Source organism: Oryctolagus cuniculus, unplaced genomic scaffold (assembly GCF_964237555.1).
Source record: "Oryctolagus cuniculus unplaced genomic scaffold, mOryCun1.1 SCAFFOLD_43, whole genome shotgun sequence".
NCBI lineage: Eukaryota > Metazoa > Chordata > Mammalia > Lagomorpha > Leporidae > Oryctolagus > Oryctolagus cuniculus.
This window is the reverse complement of record NW_027208207.1, coordinates 1,330,871-1,338,419: the sequence shown is the minus strand read 5'-3', so window position 1 is coordinate 1,338,419 and position 7,549 is coordinate 1,330,871.

The following is a 7,549-nucleotide window of genomic DNA, read 5'->3' as shown; positions in this document are numbered from 1 at the left end:
CTAGAAAGAAAGCTTCAGAAACCTGAGAAAACATGATATTTCTTTCTGTAAACCTGACATTGGATGTGTTTGCCAAACAGGAAGATTGTGCTTTTCTCCAAAACCACTTTCATGGTGATTTTTGGTTAAATTTCACTTCGAAACTACAACAATTTCTCCAGATACTCCTGGATGAAAACAAAACTATCTGGTGTGTTGTGGCTATCTCAATCCCAGATCTTGCTACAGCCTTTGTGTTTGTTTGTGTTTTCTGGACATTCTCTATGGACTTTACGGTTTTGAATGCATTTTAGCATGTAAGGTTTTGTTTTCTGCTGCCAAACGCTAATTGGTTCCACCTGGAGTCAACTCCTCCACACATTCGAGTTTTCTAGGAAGAAAGCTTCAGAAACCTGAGAAAACATGATATTTCTTTCTGTAAACATGACATTGGATGCATATGCCAAACAGGATGATTGTGCTTTTCTCCAAAACCGCTTTCACAATGATTTTTGGTTAAATTTCTCTTCAAAGTTACAACAATTTGTCCAGATACGGTTGGATGAAAACAAAACTATCTGGTGTGTTGTGGCTATCTCAATCCCAGATCTTGCTGCAGCCTCTGTGTGTGTTTGTGTTTTCTGGACATTCTCTATGAACTTTAAGGTTTTGAATTCATTTTAGCAGGACCCTTTTTGTTTTCTGCTGGCAAACGCTAATTGGTTCCACCTGGAGTCAATTCCTCCACACATTCGAGTTTTCTAGGAACAAAGCTTCAGAAACCTGAGAAAACATGATATTTCTTTCTGTAAACATGACATTGGATGTATTGGCTGAATAGGAAGATTGTGCTTTTCTCCAAAAGCACTTTCACGGTGATTTTTGGTTAAATTTCACCCGAAATCCACAACTATTTGTCCAGATACTCCTGGATGAAAACAAAACTATCTGATGTGTTGTGGCTATCTCAATCCCAGATCTTGCTACAGCCTCTGTGTGTGTTTGTGTTTTCTGGACATTCTCTATGGACTTTACGGTTTTGAATGCATTTTAGCCGGACCTGTTTTGTTTTCTGCTGGCAAACGCTAATTGGTTCCACCTGGAGTCAAATCCTCCACACATTCGAGTTTTCTAGAAAGAAAGCTTCAGAAACCTGAGAAAACATGATATTTCTTTCTGTAAACCTGACATTGGATGTGTTTGCCAAACAGGAAGATTGTGCTTTTCTCCAAAACCACTTTCATGGTGATTTTTTGGTTAAATTTCACTTCGAAACTACAACAATTTCTCCAGATACTCCTGGATGAAAACAAAACTATCTGGTGTGTTGTGGCTATCTCAATCCCAGATCTTGCTACAGCCTTTGTGTTTGTTTGTGTTTTCTGGACATTCTCTATGGACTTTACGGTTTTGAATGCATTTTAGCATGTAAGGTTTTGTTTTCTGCTGTCAAACGCTAATTGGTTCCACCTGGAGTCAACTCCTCCACACATTCGAGTTTTCTAGGAAGAAAGCTTCAGAAACCTGAGAAAACATGATATTTCGTTCTGTACACATGACATTGGATTCATTTGCTGAACAGGAAGATTGTGCTTTTCTCCAAAACCACTTTCACGGTGATTTTTGGTTAAATTTCACCAGAAATCCACAACAATTTGTCCAGATACTCCTGGATGAAAACAAAACTATCTGATGTGTTGTGGCTATCTCAATCACAGATCTTGCTACAGCCTCTGTGTGTGTTTGTGTTTTCTGGACATTCTCTATGGACTTTACGGTTTTGAATGCATTTTAGCAGGACCTGTTTTGTTTTCTGCTGGCAAACGCTAATTGGTTCCACCTGGAGTCAAATCCTCCACACATTCGAGTTTTCTAGGAAGAAAGCTTCAGAAACCTGAGAAAACATGATATTTCTTTCTGTAAACCTGACGTTGGATGTGTTTGCCAAACAGGAAGATTGTGCTTTTCTCCAATACCACTTTCACAATGATGTTTGGTTAAATTTCACCCGAAATCCACAACTATTTGTCCAGATACTCCTGAATGAAAACAAAACTTTCTGATGTGTTTTGGCTATCTGAATCCCAGATCTTGCTACAGCCTCTGTGTGTGTTTGTGTTTTCTGGACATTCTCTATGGACTTTATGGTTTTGAATGCATTTTAGCAGGACCCTTTTTGTTTTCTGCTGGCAAACGCTAATTGGTTCCACCTGGAGTCAAATCCTTCACACATTCGAGTTTTCTAGGAACAAAGCTTCAGAAAACTGAGAAAACATATTTCTTTCTGTAAACATGACATTGGATGCATTTGCCAAACGGGAAGATTGTGCTTTTTTCCAAAAACACTTTCACGGTGATTTTTTGGTTAAATTTCACTTCAAAACTACAACAATTTGTCCAGATACTCCTGGATGAAAACAAATCTATCTGGTGATTTGTAGGTATCTCAATCCCAGATCGTGCTACAGCCTCTGTGTGTGTTTGTGTTTTCTGGACATTCTCTATGGACTTTACGGTTTTGAATGCATTTTAGCATGTAAGGTTTTGTTTTCAGCTGGCAAACGCTAATTGGTTCCACCTGGAGTCAAATCCTCCACACATTCGAGTTTTCTAGGAAGAAAGCTTCAGAAACCTGAGAAAACATGATATTTCTTTTTGTACACATGACATTGGATTCATTTGCTGAACAGGAAGATTGTGCTTTTCTACAAAACCACTTTCACAATGATGTTTGGTTAAATTTCACCCGAAATCCACAACTATTTGTCCAGATACTCCTGGATGAAAACAAAACTATCTGATGTGTTGTGGCTATCTCAATCCCAGATCTTGCCACAGCCTCTGTGTGTGTTCGTGTTTTCTGGACATTCTCTATGGACTTTACGGTTTTGAATGCATTTTAGCCGGACCTGTTTTGTTTTCTGCTGGCAAACGCTAATTGGTTCCACCTGGAGTCAAATCCTCCACACATTCGAGTTTTCTAGAAAGAAAGCTTCAGAAACCTGAGAAAACATGATATTTCTTTCTGTAAACCTGACATTGGATGTGTTTGCCAAACAGGAAGATGGTGCTTTTTTCCAAAAACACTTTCACGGTGATTTTTTGGTTAAATTTGACTTCGAAACTACAACAATTTCTCCAGATACTCCTGGATGAAAACAAAACTATCTGGTGTGTTGTGGCTATCTCAATCCCAGATCTTGCTACAGCCTTTGTGTTTGTTTGTGTTTTCTGGACATTCTCTATGGACTTTACGGTTTTGAATGCATTTTAGCATGTAAGGTTTTGTTTTCTGCTGCCAAACGCTAATTGGTTCCACCTGGAGTCAACTCCTCCACACATTCGAGTTTTCTAGGAAGAAAGCTTCAGAAACCTGAGAAAACATGATATTTCTTTCTGTAAACATGACATTGGATGCATATGCCAAACAGGATGATTGTGCTTTTCTCCAAAACCGCTTTCACAATGATTTTTGGTTAAATTTCTCTTCAAAGTTACAACAATTTGTCCAGATACGGTTGGATGAAAACAAAACTATCTGGTGTGTTGTGGCTATCTCAATCCCAGATCTTGCTGCAGCCTCTGTGTGTGTTTGTGTTTTCTGGACATTCTCTATGAACTTTAAGGTTTTGAATTCATTTTAGCAGGACCCTTTTTGTTTTCTGCTGGCAAACGCTAATTGGTTCCACCTGGAGTCAAATCCTCCACACATTCGAGTTTTCTAGGAAGAAAGCTTCAGAAACCTGAGAAAACATGATATTTCGTTCTGTACACATGACATTGGATTCATTTGCTGAACAGGAAGATTGTGCTTTTCTCCAAAACCACTTTCACGGTGATTTTTGGTTAAATTTCACCCGAAATCCACAACAATTTGTCCAGATACTCCTGGATGAAAACAAAACTATCTGTGGATTTTTAGCTATCTCAATGCCAGATCTTGCTACAGCCTCTGTGTGTGTTTGTGTTTTCTGGACATTGTCTATGGACTTTACGGTTTTGAATGCATTTTAGCAGGACCCGTTTTGTTTTCTACTGGCAAACGCTAATTGGTTCCACCTGGAGTCAAATCCTCCACACATTCGAGTTTTCTAGGAAGAAAGCTCCAGAAACCTGAGAAACCATGATATTTCTTTGTGTAAACATGACATTGGATGCATTTTCCAAACAGGAAGATTGTGCTTTTCTCCAAAACCACTTTCACGGTGATTTTTTGGTTAAATTTCACTTCAAAACTACAACAATTTGTCCAGATACTCCTGGATGAAAACAAAATTATCTGGTGTGTTGTGGCTAACTCAATCCCAGATCTTGCTACAGCCTCTGTGTGTGTTTGTGTTTTCTGGACATTCTCTATGGACTTTACGGTTTTGAATGCATTTTAGCAGGACCCTTTTTGTTTTCTGCTGGGAAACGCTAATTGGTTCCACCTGGAGTCAAATCCTCCACACATTCGAGTTTTCTAGGAAGAAAGCTTCAGAAACCTGAGAAAACATGATATTTCTTTCTGTAAAGATGACCTTGGATGCATTTGCCGACAGGAAGATTGTGGTATTCTCCAAAACCACTTTCACGGTGATTTTTTGGTTACATTTCACTTCAAAACTACAACAATTTGTCCAGATACTCCTGGATGAAAACAAAACTATCTGGTTTGTTGTCGCTATCTCAATCCCAGATCTTGCTACAGCCTTTGTGTTTGTTTGTGTTTTCTGGACATTCTCTATGGACTTTACGGTTTTGAATGCATTTTAGCATGTAAGGTTTTGTTTTTAGCTGCCAAACGCTAATTGGTTCCACCTGGAGTCAAATCCTCCACACATTCGAGTTTTCTAGGAAGAAAGCTGCAGAAACCAGAGAAAACATGATATTTATTTTTGTAAACATGACATTGGATGCATATGCCAAACAGGAAGATTGTGCTTTTCTCCAAAAAACTTTCACGATGATTTTTTGGTTAAATTTCACCTCAAAACTACAACAATTTGTCCAGATACTCCTGGATGAAAACAAAACTATCTGGTTTGTTGTCGCTATCTCAATCCCAGATCTTGCTACAGCCTTTGTGTTTGTTTGTGTTTTCTGGACATTCTCTATGGACTTTACGGTTTTGAATGCATTTTAGCATGCAAGGTTTTCTTTTTAGCTGCCAAACGCTAATTGGTTCCACCTGGAGTCAAATCCTCCACACATTCGAGTTTTCTAGGAAGAAAGCTTCAGAAACCTGAGAAAACATGATATTTCTTTCTGTAAACATGACATTTGATTCATTTGCTGAACTGGAAGATTGTGCTTTTCTCCAAAACCACTTTCACAATGATTTTGGTTACATTACACTTCAAAGCTACAACAATTTATCCAGATACTCCTGGATGAAAACAAAACTATCTGGTGTGTTGTGGCTATCTCAATCCCAGATCTTGCTACAACCTCTGTGTTTTTGTGTTTCCTGGATATTCTCTATGAACTTTAAGGTTTTGAATGCATTTTAGCAGGACCCTTTTTGTTTTCTGCTGGAAAACGCTAATTGGTTCCACCTGGAGTCAAATCCTCCACACATTCGTGTTTTCTAGGTAGAAAGCTTCAGAAACCTGAGAAAACATGATATTTCTTTCTGTAAACATGACCTTGGATGCATTTTCCAAATAGGACGATTGTGCTTTTCTCCAAAACCGCTTTCACGGTGATTTTTTGGTTAAATTTCACTTCAAATCTACAACAATTTGTCCAGATACTCCTGGATGAAAACAAAACTATCTGGTGTGTTTTGGCTATCTCAATCCCAAATCTTGCTACAGCCTTTGTGTTTGTTTGTGTTTTCTGGCCATTCTGTATGTACTTTACGGTTTTAATGCATTTTAGCATGTAAGTTTTTGTTTTGAGCTGCCAAACGCTAATTGGTTCCACCTGGAGTCAAATCCTCCACACATTCGAGTTTTCTAGGAAGAAAGCTTCAGAAACCTGAGAAAACATGATATTTCTTTCTGGAAACATGACATTCGATTCATTTGCCGAACAGGAAGATTGTGCTTTTTTCCAAAACCACTTTCACAATGATTTTTGGTTAAATTTTACTTCAAAGCGACAACAATTTATCCAGATACTCCTGGATGAAAACAAAACTATCTGGTGTGTTGTGGCTATCTCAATCCCAGATCTTGCTACAACCTCTGTGTGTGTTTGTGTTTTCTGGACATTCTCTATGAACTTGAACGTTTTGAATGCATTTTAGCAGGACCCTTTTTGTTTTCTGCTGGCAAACGCTAATTGGTTCCACCTGGAGTCAAATCCTCCACACATTCGTGTTTTCTAGGAAGAAAGCTTCAGAAACCTGAGAAAACATGATATTTCTTTCTGTAAACATGACATTGGATGCATTTGCGGACAGGAAGATTGTGCTTTTCTCCAAAACAACTTTCCCTGTGATTTTTTGGTTAAATTTCACCCGCAATCCACAAGCATTTTTCCAGATACTCCTGGATGAAAACAAAACTATCTGTGGATTTTTAGCTATCTCAATGCCAGATCTTGCTACAGCCTCTGTGTGTGTTTGTGTTTTCTGGACATTCTCTATGATTTTACGGTTTTGAATGCATTTTAGCATGTAAGTTTTTCTTTTTAGCTGCCAAACGCTGATTGGTTCCACCTGCAGTCAAATCCTCCACACATTCGAGTTTTCTAGGAAGAAAGCTACAGAAACCTGAGAAAACATGATATTTCTTTCTGTAAACATGACATTGGATTCATTTGCTGAACAGGAAGATTGTGCTTTTCTCCAAATCCACTTTCACAATGATTTTTGGTTACATTTCACTTCAAAGCTACAACAATTTATCCAGATACTCCTGGATGAAAATAAAACTATCTGGTGTGTTGTGGCTATCTCAATCCCAGATCTTGCTACAACCTCTGTGTGTTTTTGTGTTTTCTGGACATTCTCTATGAACTTTAAGGTTTTGAATGCATTTTAGCAGGACCTTTTTTGTTTTCTGCTGGCAAACGCTAATTGGTTCCACCTGGAGTCAAATCCTCCACACATTCGTGTTTTCTAGGAAGAAAGCTTCAGAAACCTGAGAAAACATGATATTTCTTTCTGTAATCATGACCTTGGATGCATTTGCCGACAGGAAGATTGTGCTATTCTCCAAAACCACTTTCACGGTGATTTTTTGGTTAAATTTCACCCGAAATCCACAAGAATTTTTCCAGATACTCCTGGATGAAAACAAAACTATCTGTGGATTTTTAGCTATCTCAATGCCAGATCTTGCTACAGCCTCTCTGTGTGTTTTTGTTTTCTGGACATTCTCTATGGACTTTACGGTTTTGAATGCATTTTAGCAGGACCCTTTTTGTTTTCTACTGGCAAATGCTAATTGGTTCCACCTGGAGTCAAATCCTCCACACATTCGAGTTTTCTAGAAAGAAAGCTTCAGAAACCTGAGAAAACATGATATTTCTTTCTGTAAACATGACATTGGATGCATTTGCCAAACAGGAAGATTGTGCTTTTCTCCAAAACCACTTTCACGGTGATTTTTTGGTTAAATTTCACTTCAAAACTACAACA